Raw genomic sequence first — 14,854 nt, 5'->3', positions numbered from 1 at the left:
ATTTCCACACTAACTTAAATCGCAACACATGTAATAGATTTATGTTAATTGTGCATAAGATGATTTCTGGCCCTTTTTCTTGAATTTGGAGGTATTTTTGTTGATTTTTTTTGCCCTCAAGCACCTGTAATTTAAACGAGAGGCTCAAGCCGACCAGGAATGCGGATGCAAAAATCACCCTCCTATTATCCAATTGATCCAGAGCCACGCAGGAAATCCAGCGATCAGTCCATTAGCAGCAGGACACGGTCCTCAGAGGTGCAACGGTGCTGGACATTGCCCTAAAAGTGACCCGCATTAGCCCGCAGAGGCCCGGCGGATCGGGTGTCCAACATTCATCTTCTTTAAACGCCCGGATATTTGGGGCTCATTCCAGGCCGTCATTAGCGCTGGGTTTTGATGTTGCGGTCATTCATCACGGGCCGAGGGTTGTGATTACCGTCGATTTGAGTTCTGCTGACGTTAAACAACTGCTGCGAGGAGTTCGGAGCGATTCGCCACATTACTGCGCCACTTATGTGTAATTATCTCAAGTGGGCTGAAATACATTAGCGGTGTATCAGACTTCCCCTGTGAGGAGCGTACGTGATCCGGAGAATTTTACTGCAATTCAGCACAGTGAATGCGGCATGCTTTTTTATGGTTTTCCAACTCGTCCAAGCAGCTGAGTATTTAGCCATCTTCAAGAAACGGCTAAAGACACATCTCTTCCATCTACACTTCACCCTCTAACACTAGCTCTCTCTATTCCATTTCTATGCTATCTGCTTGTTTTCTTTTAATTTATAAAAAAAATAACTTGACCCTCCAACACTAGCGTTCTTTTTCCTATTTCTATTCTATCTACTAGTTTTCTTTTATTTATTAAAAATTCTTGACCCTCTAACACTAGAACTCTCTAATCTTTTTTATTCTACTTTTCTTCTTTGTATTTATTAAAAATAACAACTTGACCATCTAACACTAGCTCTCTCTATTCTATTTCTATTCTATCTTGTTTTCTTTTTATTTATTCCAAAAAATAACTTGACCCTCTAACACTAGAGTTCTCTATTCTTTTTTATTCTATATACTTTTCTTTTTATTTATTATAAAAAATAACTTGACCCTATAAGACTAGCACTCTTTTCTATTTCTATTCTATCTACTTGTTTTATTTTGTTTATTAAAAAACTTGACCCTCTAACACTAGCTCTCTCTATTCTGTTTCTATTCTATCTTGTTTTCTTTTTATTTATTAAAAATAATAACTTGACCATCTAACACTAGCGTTCTTTTTCTATTTTTTATTCTATCAACTTGCTTTCTTTTTATTTATTACAAAATAATCGACCCTCTAACACTAGTGTTCTCTATTCTATTTCTATTCTATATACTTTTCTTCTTTGTATTTATTAAAAATAACAACTTGACCATCTAACACTAGCTCTCTCTATTCTATTTCTATTCTGTATATTTGTTTTCTTTTTATTTATAAAACAAACTTACATGTTGTTGCTCTTTTGTTGGTTTGATTGCTTTTATTGTAAGTCACTTTGGGTAAAAGCATCTGCTAAATGACCAAATCTGCTAGTGGACTTGTTGCAGTTCATATAAGACCGTGTTAAATACTGTCCTTCTGTCTGTTTTAAGGCTTTAGAGGTTGAAGTTTGCAGTGAAGAAGCTGCACACATGTCCTTCATTCACTTTAACTCAGTGCTGCCAAAGAAACACTAAAGTGACTTTCAGAGACGCGGCTCGTTCGGCCAAAACCTGCAGAGATGAAGTGAAGATGTTCTCAATTAAAACAAAAACGACCGACACACAACAACCAACCCAAACTAGTGCTCGACCGACTGATCGAAGTTTATTAAAGGCCAGATATTTTATTTGCATTTCATTCTAATATGTTGATACGGTGCAGGTGAAATGTATTTATTTCTTTTTATCAATGTTGAAAGCATTCGTGCTGCTTAATACTTGTAGTGTATCACAGTTTCCACAAGAAATTAATACTTTAATTCATCCAGAACGCATTCAATTTATCAAAAGTGACAGTAAAGACATTTATAATGTTTCAAAAGATTTCCATTTCAAAAACATGCTGTTCTTTTGAATTCTAAAAAATAAAATGCATCACAGTTTCCACAAAAATATTGTGCTGCACAACTGTGTTCAACATTGATAATAATCAGAAATGTTTCTTGAGCAGTAAATCAGTATATTAGAATGATTTCTGAAGATCATGTGACACTGAAGACTGGAGTAATGATGCTGAAAATACAGCTGCACATCACAGAAATAACACATACAGCTTAACAGATAATAAAATAAAATAAAATAAAACATGTCACTTTATTAGAATGAATGAATGAATGAATGAATGAATTAATGAATGAATTAATTAATTAATAAAAATTAAATAAATTAAATAAATAAATGCTTGCTGCTTGACCATTAAGAAGGCAAAGTTTTGGATAAAAAAAGGATAAAAAATAAACAAAAATATAAATCAATCAATCAAATAATATGTAAAAAGCCTGCCATGAAATCAAGATTTTGCCATGAATATCTGCCATGAAATTTTAGGATTTTGAAAAAAAGATAAAAAATTAAAAATAAATAAATATAAAGGCCTGCTGCTTTGCCATTACAGTAGTCAAAGTTTAAGAATTTGCCAAATAAAATAAGTGTAAATTACTCCTATTTCAGCATGACAGTAGTTAGGCCTAAATGGGAAAACTGACTGTGTAACAAGACTAAAGGTTCAAGTTCATGTCTGTTCTTTGAGAAAGGAGTGTTGATATTCCAGTCGGACAGAACTCATGTCAGTCTTACCGTGATCGGTGATCTTACAGGACACGAGATAGAGCTCCTTCAGACTCCGCCCCTCTTTAGCGATGATCTCCACACACCTGCCGACACACAACAGGGTCAAAGGTCAGGAAGGGTCAAAGGTCATCTGCACACGCTCGTTAATCAAAGCAGGTGTCGTTCCATCACCTGACGTAATTACATCACTCAATCATTAAACGTGACTCGCTCCAGGCCTTTCTTCTCTACCGATCCCATATCTGCACCTCAAAAGAAAATGTATAATTTAATTGAATCGACTCTGATTAAAAACTAAAAAGTCTTTCAGATGGAAAAAGCCCCCGTGCCAAAACTATTAATGCCATGACTTCAAAGACACGTTGAGGGGACGAGAATCACAGAAATCCTGTATAAGTTTGACCCGGTAACCTCTAGAGCAACATTTATTCTCCAGAGTTCAGCCTCCAGATCTACAGATGATACAAACACTGCTCATGATGAACATGATGGGGAACACATGGTAAGGTCCTGAATCCCTTTACATTCATGCATTTGACAGACGCTCAGATCTGAAGCATTAATGCATGCAGGAACGATTCAGTGGCCAATGTGCTCACACACACGTCAGGCATTCTTCTGCTTTACAGCATACAAGACACATTACAAGACTGAACAGAAATACAAAAAACAAAACACATATTATAACATTTTGCACATCTTTGAAAATAAAACAAAAAAATCTAATCCTCCGACTATACGATAAAGGTGCAGTGTTCTGTTATGCTAAAATGGTTTGTTTGTTTATTTATTTAAAATATAAATATATTTTTAAAAACCATCAAGGACTTGTTGCTGTTCCATCAACCCCTGAGCCGCTGCTCTGGAGATGTTCACCATCTAATGTGAACTAATGTAATGTAACTGCACATCTAATTGAATCTAATTGTGTTTCAACATCTCTGTCCAGATGCTTTACCCTGAGAGTGACCTGATCCAGCCCAGAGATAATCACAGCGGTTCACCTGCCACAGCGAGCTCATTCCAGTCCAGACCAGACCAGACCGCTCACTCCAGTCCAGACCAGTCCAATACAGTCCAGTCCAGTCCGCTCACTCCAGTCTGGTCCAGTTCAGACCAGACCGCTCATTACAGTCCAGACCAGTCCAGACCAGACCAGACCGCTCACTCCAGTCCAGTCCAGACCAGTCCAGTCCTCTCCCTCCAGTCCAGTCCAGACCAGACCAGACTGCTCGCTCCAGACCGGTCCAGACCAGTCCGGTCTGGTCCAGACCAGACCGCTCACTTCAGTCCAGTCCAGACCAGACCAGACTGCTCGCTCCAGACCGGTCCAGACCAGTCCTCTCCCTCCAGTCCAGTCCAGACCAGACCAGACTGCTCGCTCCAGACCGGTCCAGACCAGTCCGGTCCGGTCCAGACCAGACCGCTCACTTCAGTCCAGTCCAGAGCAGACCAGTCTAGTCCACTCAATCAAGTCGAGACCAGTCCAGTCTAGTCTAGTCCAGTCCGGTCCAGTCCGGTTCAGACCAGACCAGATCAGACCAGTCCACTCACTCAAGTCCAGGCCGGTCCAGTCTAGTAGAGTTCAATCCAGTCCAGACCAGTCCAGTTCAGTTCATTAATAAGCATTAATGACAAGCGACTGATGAGGGAAACAACATTACAGCAGCTCATCTCGCCGCTCAATGACTGAGCCACTGAGTTTCATCAGAGTGAAGAACAAAGAACAAAAGAGAAACAGGAGATCGATGCAGGAACTAAAGCTGTAACGGACATATACGTGAAATTACAATATCGTGAAACTGCAAATGAAGTCTTCTGAAACACTTCTGAAATTCATCAAATGTCAGATGAACGAGCACAAGTGCAAACTATGGCTTTTCAGGAGTTACAGACGACCAAACATGCAGAATTTATTTATTTTTTCAAATAAAATGTATTTATAGGAAAATAAATAAAGGCATAAATGACTTGATAAAACAAATACTATATATATATATATATATATATATAATGTATTATCAATCAACACATATACCCCTATATTTATATTTAACAACTATTAATTTTAACTACATATATATTTTTACTACTTTTTACTTTATTATTTTCTGTACTTATTTGAACTTTACTTTTATTCTTTTTAGCTTAATTTTATATTTATGCATTCATATATTTTTAGTAGCAATACACAATGTCTAAACTGTTACTATATTTTTTGCATTAATATTTTTGCAATTGTTACATTAACAGTTTATAATATAATTATTTTGTAGAGACCACAATTTTTCAAAAACCAGAAACAGTTATGATGAGCTTCCTAGTCCGGTGTTAATATAAATCCAGGACTAAATAAATAAATGAATGAATGAATGAATAATTAATAAATTATTAAATATTTAATTATTTATTTATTTATTAAGTTATTTAATTATTTTTATATGTGATATATTTTAGATTTTCTGATTTAAAGTTTTATTAATTTTGTTTTGCACTTTTGTTATTTTTTATTAGCAACTGTTGTTTTTAAATGTCTATATCATTTTTATTATTAGTTATTTTTTATTTTTATTTTTATTTCAGAAAATAAAGAGAATATATATATAAATTCAGTTATATTTGATCTCAAGTAAAATATTTTTTATGGTTTTAGTTTTGGTTAACTATGATAACCCTGATGTGATTTGATAGCATGTAATTTGATGGAAATAATGACTGCTTTTATCTTCCTGCAGGCTGATCGTCTGAAATCTCTCTCTGCAGCGCTTCTCTCTGTTTCCTCTCCTCACTAATTCCTCTTCCTGCGTCGCCGTGCCGAACACGACTCAAGGCCGTGATGTCCAATAAAGAGACATTAGAGTAGTTTCCATGACGACAAAGACACTCCACTGTCAGCCAATTAGGCAGAGAGCAGAGTCGGGCGAGCGAGGGACATTTAGATACAGAGAGAGAGAGACTTCGACTCTCAGGACAGACGAGTAAAAACACACTGATGATGATGAAGAAGATGCATCTTCATCGTGACGTTTGTGTGTCATTAGTGTGTTTGCTTTAATTAGAGCAGCTGACTCAAGAGACGACTCAATGGAAACACAGACTCACAAACTTCATCTCTTTTATGTTTATATCAAAACAACATGATTCTGATGATTTACCAGCAGATCTGACAATCACCTTCACTAACCGGTCACCATTAACCAAATACACTCGTTAACAACAACAACAACGTGTCTGACCCGCTCTCTGTATTTCACTCCCTCCTGTTACTTTCAAACTTGTTGATTTAAGGTTAAAATATCTAGTTTTTCTTTTGCTCAGATTTAACAGGAGTTTAGTCTCACTCTACAACAAAACAACCCTTGCTAAATATAAAATAAAATAAAAACAACTAAAATATACGGAAGAGGATTAGGGCCAAGCAATAATAAAAAAATAAAACCATCTCGAGATTAAAGTCATTATATTGCGAGATTAAACTCGTTAAATTTAGAGAAAAAAAGTCGAAATACAATCTTGACAATAAACTCATTAAATATCGAGAATAAAGTCGTTGTGTTTCGAGAAAAAAACTCGTTAAATTTCGAGAAAAAAAGTCGAAATACAAACTTGAGAATAAACTCATTACATTACACGCCATTAATGGCATGCCGTACGGTTTTTAATTTATCATAGCTGTCCAAGTGCCAGAGTGCATTTGGGTGAAGCCAGCGATAACCTTGCATTTGTCCTCTGGTTTTCATTTCATGTTGGACAAAAGCGAGTAGCCTACATCGCGCAAATTAGACTGATTTTTTCTTCTAAAAAGACCTAGCCGCTTGCAAATTCTCTTTAAAGTTTGTGTGCTAATTATTATTGTGTCATAATTAGCTAAAGTTGATAGTATTTCTTTGTTAATCTCGCAATATAATGACTTTAATCTCGAGATGGTTTTATTTTTTTATTATTGCTTGGCCCTAATCCTCTTCCGTAAAAATAAAATAAAAATAAAATAACTAAAATAAAATAAAACGTACATTAAAAAAACTGAAATAAAAAAAAAATCACTTGAAATAAAATAAACGCAAAAATACAATATATAATACAAAATGTAAACAAAAATTGTGTGCACAAATTTTATTTCAACTAGGCAACATTCCAAGGCAACATTTCTCGTTTTAATTTAGTTTAAATTGACTAAAATAAAAACTGTAAAAAAAAAAAAAAAAAACTACTAAAAAGACTAACCATTTCTCATTTTAATTTAAATTGACTAAAATAAAAATTAATAAAAGCTGTAAAGAAATAACAAAAAATAACAAACACTAATTACTAAAACTGACTAAAATTAAAATTAAACGGAAAATATAAATATAAAAACAATCAAAATTATTAAAAAAAGCTATAATAGTTTATCAAATGGTACTACAATAACACTTCCTCAATTTCATACCATCTTCATAAAAGCTCTAACATTATAATTTTTTAATTATAATTTTTTTATTATATGTTTAATTAAACAAAAATATAAATAGTTAAATAAAAAATTAACCATTAATATAATGAAAAACGAATAACTAAATAAAATGATTTATTTAATAATATTATTTATATTTATAATAAACAAATAAAAATGTTTTAACTATTCTTAATTTTAATAATTAATTATTTATTAAATATAATAAATATAATTCTATAATAAATAAATATAACTAAGCACATAAATGGAAACGAATAAATGCAAAAAACAAACAAATCAATCAATCAAATGTTGGATTTGTTGATTTCATTGTATTTGTTACTTTTTTTTTTTTGCCATATCAGCACGAATGGCTTTTGTCACAGCAAAGTTGAGTATTTTAAAAGCAAATGATACAGTAAACACTCAGTTTTTCATGAGTGACTCCTGGATCTCAGTCAGCTCTGATTCATTAAACACAGACTTCACAGCTCAGGAGAGATCAGAGGAGACGCAGACGGAGCCAAGGTGTCTCTGTCAGCACAGAGACGAGAATAAAGCCGTCAGGTGTCAAACCTCAGATGTGTGCCGCTGCCCCCTGACACCCGCCTCCACCAATCAGAGCACAGGACAGATGTCCGGTGAGTGACCTCATCAGTCAGACGCTCAAGGACAGAGAGACACTCGGATCACTGACCCGCAGACGGAGCGCATACATAACCAGCCACAAACACATCACAGCCTCACAGACTTAACATACGACAGCGCTTCATTTACATACGTGATCACATACATGGCTCCTGGTTTAAAGGGCCAGTACAGCTATTATTACTGATCAGAATCACTTCTGTGCAAAAACAAGCTCGGATTTATTTCAGGGTGAACAATTCCATCTTTATATATTAATTTATAAATATATGATTACTTTTATTATATTATATTATATTATATTATATTATATTATATTATATTATATTATTACTGAAAAATAATAAAATATATATGTATACATTATAAAATAAAAAATGAAAAGATATATTATTTTAATATAGATAACATTGATTATTATTCTTAAATTAAAAATAATAAATTATTTATTACTATTTATTTGTAGCAATTATTAATTATTATGGCCAATTATTACTATATTCTAAAAGTAAACAAAATAATAAAATACAGTTAAATAAATTATTCATTTAAAAATAAATATAACTGTCATATTTTCATATACATAATAATAAATAAATTAATTAATTAATTAAAATATTGAAAATATAACATTGTCATCCTTGTTTTAGTAATAAATCTTACTTTGCTTTATTTTTAATATTTTGTACTATTTATATTTTATTTTATATAATAAGAATTATAAGTTATCTTATGATAAATATCTTTATAATAAATATAAAATAGACATCTTTCAAAATAATTTAATATTTATAAACATTTATTAATGGTGATGTTTATTTGTTAATTATTATTATTTTATTCTAAAAGTGAACAAAACAATAAAACGCATAAAATAAATAAAATCGAGAAAAAAAAAAAAAAATTATGTATATAAATAAAAATACTGAAAATATAGCATTGCAATGCTTGTTTTTAATAATAAACACAACATTGCTACATTTTAAATATTTCGTATTATCTGTATTTTATTTTATATGACAACAATTATAAATTATCTTTATAATAAATATAAAATAAATAAAATAGAGATGTTTTCAACTTGTTTTAATCATCAAACTCTCGAAACCTATTTGACGTTTTCCACCAGACTCCTCTGTAAATAAACACACAAATCAAACTTTCCTGAATGTAAAAGCACTTTTGAGTAAAACAGCGTTAATATTCACACGCAGCATGAATAATAAGAAACAATAGCGTGTCGCTCCTCACATCTTCACCAGAAGACAAGACCAATGCAACAATAAAGAGCCGATTTATCACAAAAGAGCCAGACAGTCGAAACCCACAGACGGTTCACGGAGAAAAACTCAAGGCCGCGGCTCCTCCATTCAACACAAACTATACCTGAAGCGCCATTATAACACAACAAAAGCCATCAAATCTGCTCCTGACAGACGCACAAACTAAAACAACACAAGGTCTGGAGCGAGCGAATGTGAATATATACGACTGCAGTCTTAATGAAATGGAGGGGCGGATCAAACCAGGCTCGCTGCTTCGCTTTAGCAAATTATTCCTGCTGTAAATTACTTTTTATACGTCCTAATAAAGCCTTTTATGCATGACTGGAAATGTTGTGCTCATCAAATGTTTTTGTCTTTGACTCTTCTGCATTGTTCACACATCAAACTAGTTTTTATGACAGAGGAAACAACGACCAGCAGACTACTTTTATGAAATAGTCACAATATTTGTGCAATCTTTGGGAGGAAATCAACGGGAAAAATATTCTAAAAATATCAACAATATCAGATGTAATAACTAGATTTCACACGACTGCACTTTCAGGCTTTTGTTAAAATTAAATATGAGAAATGCAAAAAATTTATTAAAAAAAATGAAATAACAGTAAATAATAATATCTTAACGATAAAGAAGTGATTTTTTTATTAATATTTTGAATTTGTTTTTATTTTTATATTTTATTTTTCATTTTATTTTTAGTTTGTTTTAGTACTTTAATTGTGTTTTTTTTTTTTTATTTGCTATTTTAATTTTCATTGTCAAATGCCTATTTTTTTATTGCTCTGAATTATTACTGTGTAGTAAATCATATTAAAACAAAATATTTTAGGACATTGCGTCAAACTAAAAATAATATATGTATAATGTATTTAGTCATTTTTAAGTAAATTTTATAGTGAACATTGCGTAAAACTAAGTAAAAATATAAGGTCTCATAATATGTAAATAAAAGTAATAAAGTATAAATATAAAATTTTGATGTTTAACTAAGTAAAGCAGTTTTTAAGAATTTATATGCTGGCATCTTTTTTTGTTTTTGTTTCATATAGTTCTCCTACTAATTTCTGCTATTTTAAGTTTTAAGTTAAACTAAATTAAAATGAGAAGTGCTGCCTTAGACACTAGCTGAAATAAAATAATACTAACTTCAAAAATAACACCTAAAGACTGCTGCCTTAGACACTAGCTGAAATAAAATAAGCTTAGTTTCTATATTATCAGTTAAAGTCTGTTTAAAGATGGTTTTAGTTTGTTTTACTTACTGTAAATATAATACCTTGTGATAAAGGACATCTAACCTTCATATCAACAACAACAACAACTGAACTGTACACTCTCAGAAAAAAAAGGTACAAAAGCTGCCACTGGGGCAGTACCTTTTCAAAAGTCACACTTTTGTACCTTTTAGCTACTAACATGGACTGTTTAGATACAAAGGTGTGCCTTTTGAAAAGGTACTGCCCCAGTGGCAGCTTTTTTCTGAGAGTGTAATAAGAGAGTCTTCAGATGATGAATATGAAGTTAGCAGACGTTAAGCTATCGAACGGCTCTGTTTGTTTCTGCGATCCAATTAAAAGTGAAAGACATGTTTGATTGACTTCAGCAGCTTCCACAAAGTGCTGAGCTCATCTGAGATGCTGTTTAGACTGCCCAACAAAGTGGCGCTGCACACGGGGGAGGGGGGGGGCGAGCGGCATCTGACACACAGAAAACCCAAAAAACCACATAACATAACCCTCCACACCACAAATACTACAACAGAAACACAAAAAACACAAAAAACAAAATCAGATAGGGGTGTGCCATATATATCCTAATTGCTGTTTTAAGGATGTGCGATTTGACATTATCGAGTATTTTGCAAAAACCACACATACATTACGTGAAGTCTAGACAAGTGTACATTTACAGCGTGCTCTTTCACTGCATGATTCAGTCTATTAGGTCACGAGGGCAGAGTTAACTGATATACATTATTTTACAACAGTTCAAAAAGCAAGAATTAATTATGAGACTTAAGAAAAATGACTACAATTACGAATGTGATATACATTATTTTACAACAGTTCAAAAAGCAAGAATTAATAAATAAAAACAATTACAAATACAATATACAACAACATACAAAAAATCAAAAATCAATAATTAAACATAAGACTTAAACACCATACACCCTTCACTATTCAACAAACAAAAAAAAAATCCCTTTTTTTTGCACTATTTCACCAACAAAAAAATATTCCAAAACACAGACACCAGCGCACTTGTGTGGACTTTTTGCGTCTGGGTTTCGTTTCCTGAATGAATCAAACATTTAAAAATCGAGTTTGTTTGTTTTTACAATTAAAGCATATTTTTACAGCGACTTGCTGCCACCTACTGGCAGTTTTAATTTTTACAATTAAAGCATATTTTTAGTATTTAAATTATTTCAAATAACAGTATTCAACATTTTATGTTTAATATACCTGATCATTATTGATGCATTTGTAATTGCAGGTTAAATGCATTCATGTCTTGTGTGTAAACACATCTAAATGCTTCTTCAGACACAGCTTCTGTGTTTCCCCTCTCGCATTGTGAAGATGCATTTTATTGTACTGACGATTTATTTTGCTCACTGCAGTAACCGGGGCTACCGTAATCACGCCCAAATGTCTTATCATATCTAATTCACGATGCACACGAGATTCTTAAATGTAAAGAATTTGACTCAAAACAGATGGCTGCACTGCACACTTTTATAAAACAATGGCTAAATAAAGGTCGATGGTTTGCCCCATTAAAAGGTAAAACTCAATTGAAACTTATTGGAAAAGGATTCATTTCTATCACTGCTGTGAACTGAGCCACTTGCTCTAATGAGAGCGCAGACAGCGTTCATGAAGTCATTAAGATAACAGCACAATAACACACTCAGCAAAATATCATCGTTGCTCTAATGAGAGCGCAGACAGCGTTCATGAAGCTAATGGATATGAAGCGCTGCAGTACCCAGGTGAAATACAGCGGAGAATGTCATTTCCACACACCCTGATGCAGAGACAAGATAAAACGAAAATCATACCATCTCACTGCAATCAATACAAAACAAATTACGCCCCAGATATCAGACAAAAATAAGACCACTTCACTACAACCTCCATTGCTTCAATAGCAGGATGAAAAAAGAGAGAGCTTTAAGCAACATAATCAACAGGTAACTGAACAAGATAAACTAACGTTTGTTTTCCTCAATATATGAGCAGTACTGTAATCAGTAAAAACTAACGTCTTTTGTTTTTTTGTTTTTTTCCTCACTAAATGAGCAGATAATGGCTAGTTTTTTCAAAAAATTTCACAAAATCGTTGGCTTTCTTCATCATGCCAAATGATCGCTCAACTGCAATGACCACCTCTTCTCTCTTAACCTTGGTTTCATGTCCCTCTAAGATATTTGCTCCATCTTCGTGCCTGGTTCAGCAATGAAAACAGATTTGTTGGCACGCGGGTTACAAGGGAACACTTTATAATGAAGCTTTTAACTCTCGCCATAAAGATGCATTAAAAGCAATACAAAATAACAATAAAACACAATGCAAACAAAACAATTAACCCTCTAAATAAAGACCATAAAAAAACACTAAAACTTTACGCACTCCTGACTTGTTCATGAAAAATTCATACACAGGTAAGGGAATTAGAGGGTAAATGAAGTAAAATAAAATTATATAAAAAAAAATAAAAAAAAAATAAAAAAATTAAAAAAAAAAATAAAAATTATAAAAAAATTAAATAAATGATTTTAAATAATAAAAATAATACAATTAAATAACCAAATAAAACAAAAATGAAAAAAATAAATAAAATAAAATCCAAATAAAATAAAATGCCATGCCATCCACAGGTCACTAACAAATGGCACAATACAGTATGTTCTCTCTAAGCCATGACAGCCCAAAAGACATGCCATTAAATGTGTACTTTAAACTATTCTGTCTGTCTGTTCATGTTCTGTCACTTTAAAATGCTCTCACGACTTCTAATACATTCAACCACCGATCTGCGAAAAACAAAACGACCACCTCCCCATAAAATAAAATAAAAAAAAAAAAAACAGTCATTTTATTTAAAAAAAAATAATAAAATTAAAGCAAAATAAAAAAAATAAAATAATTTTAATTAAATCACAAAATAATAAAATAAAATAAAATAAAAGAAAATAAAATAAAATAAATAAAATAAATAAAATAATACTAAAATAAAATAATAAAAATAAAAAATAATAACAAATAAGCCTTCCACGGATCAATTGCAAATGGCCACACGCAGTATTTCGCCTCTTGCCCATTAAGGCCAAAGATGTCAGTGTTGGAGACTTTTCAAACTGGATTTCAAGAGCCAGTCATCTGTATTTCTGCGCTGGGAAAATAAACGTTTATTGAATTAGAATACTTTACAAACTTCAAACTGAATATCAAGTAACCAGTAATCTGCACTTCTGAAAATCAGTAATGAATAAAAATGGCTTCATAAGAGTTGAGATACTTGACTTGTTCAAGTCATTTAGCAGGTTTAGGATTAGCCCACAGCAGCTCATAAAAGCACTTCTTTAATGACAATATTCGCCCTGAAAAAAAGCATGCGTAGAGAGAGACGCCGAGAGAGGTCCTTCAGCCCCGAGCAACACGGAAGCCTTTCGTGATCGCGCCTTCACGCCAAAGTGATTCGATCTGCTGGAGAATAAAGCAAGAAGCTGTGAAGCAGAAAAACCCTGTTTATCCCTTTTCAAGTCTGCTGGAGAATAAAGCAAGAAGCTGTGAAGCAGAAAAACCCTGTTTATCCCTTTTCAAGGGGGAATATTCTTTCCCCCCCCCGCTTTCAGAGAGTTCCATCACCCATCCCATTATCTGCCACTGGAAGTGAACTTTCAGAGACGAAGCTTATTCACAAACCGATCTCTCCGAATCGTAACTTCACAACTAGCAGACAAGCCATAAGGAAGACGAAGTTTAGTTAAAGCAATTATAAGATAAATCCTGGAATATAAAGCCATGATAAATGTTGAAATGCATCGAGTTATCAGCTCTTTTTAGAAAAGCTATCTGGAATATAAAGCCATGATAAATGTTGAAATGCATCGAATTATCAGCTCTTTTTACATGTGACGTGTTTCTGAACATTAGAAAAACAGCCTTATATAAACAGACAGATATACTGTAATCATATTTCATTTTTTGCCTTAAAAAATGAAGCATATATTTAGCACCATTAAGTTTTGTGTGCATTGCAAAAATAACATTACAAATCTTTAAACATTCTTAAAAATAAAAATAACAAAACAAAAATTTATTGTAAAAAATGTGCTTAATTGTTAAATACAATGATTAATTATATATATAATTTCTAATTTCTTTCTACCGAATTAGGACTATAACATCTGCTTTAAAATAAAACAAATTAAAAACTTAAAATAAGATAATAAAATAAAATAACACACCAATAAAATAGAAATAACATCTGCTTTAAAATAAAACAAAGTAAAAACTTAAAATAAAAAAAAAAAAAAATTATAAATTAAAAAAATAAAACAGCAAAATAAAACAAAATAAAATAAATAAAAAATGCAACAAAGCACAACAAAATAAAATAAATTAAAACAACACAAATAAAATAAAAATGTTAAATAAAAAA

The 14,854-nt window shown here is 32.4% G+C and overlaps 1 pseudogene; it reads right to left on the bottom strand.

The window, feature by feature from the left end:
• The window catches only part of LOC109060636, a 201,925-nt pseudogene that overhangs the window by 55,156 nt on the left and 131,915 nt on the right, over window positions 1-14,854 (bottom strand).

Source organism: Cyprinus carpio, chromosome B8, assembly GCF_018340385.1.
Source record: "Cyprinus carpio isolate SPL01 chromosome B8, ASM1834038v1, whole genome shotgun sequence".
Classification (NCBI taxonomy): Eukaryota; Metazoa; Chordata; class Actinopteri; order Cypriniformes; family Cyprinidae; genus Cyprinus; species Cyprinus carpio.
Note: the sequence above shows the minus strand (reverse complement) of the source record. Positions and strands in the feature narration are given on the sequence as shown.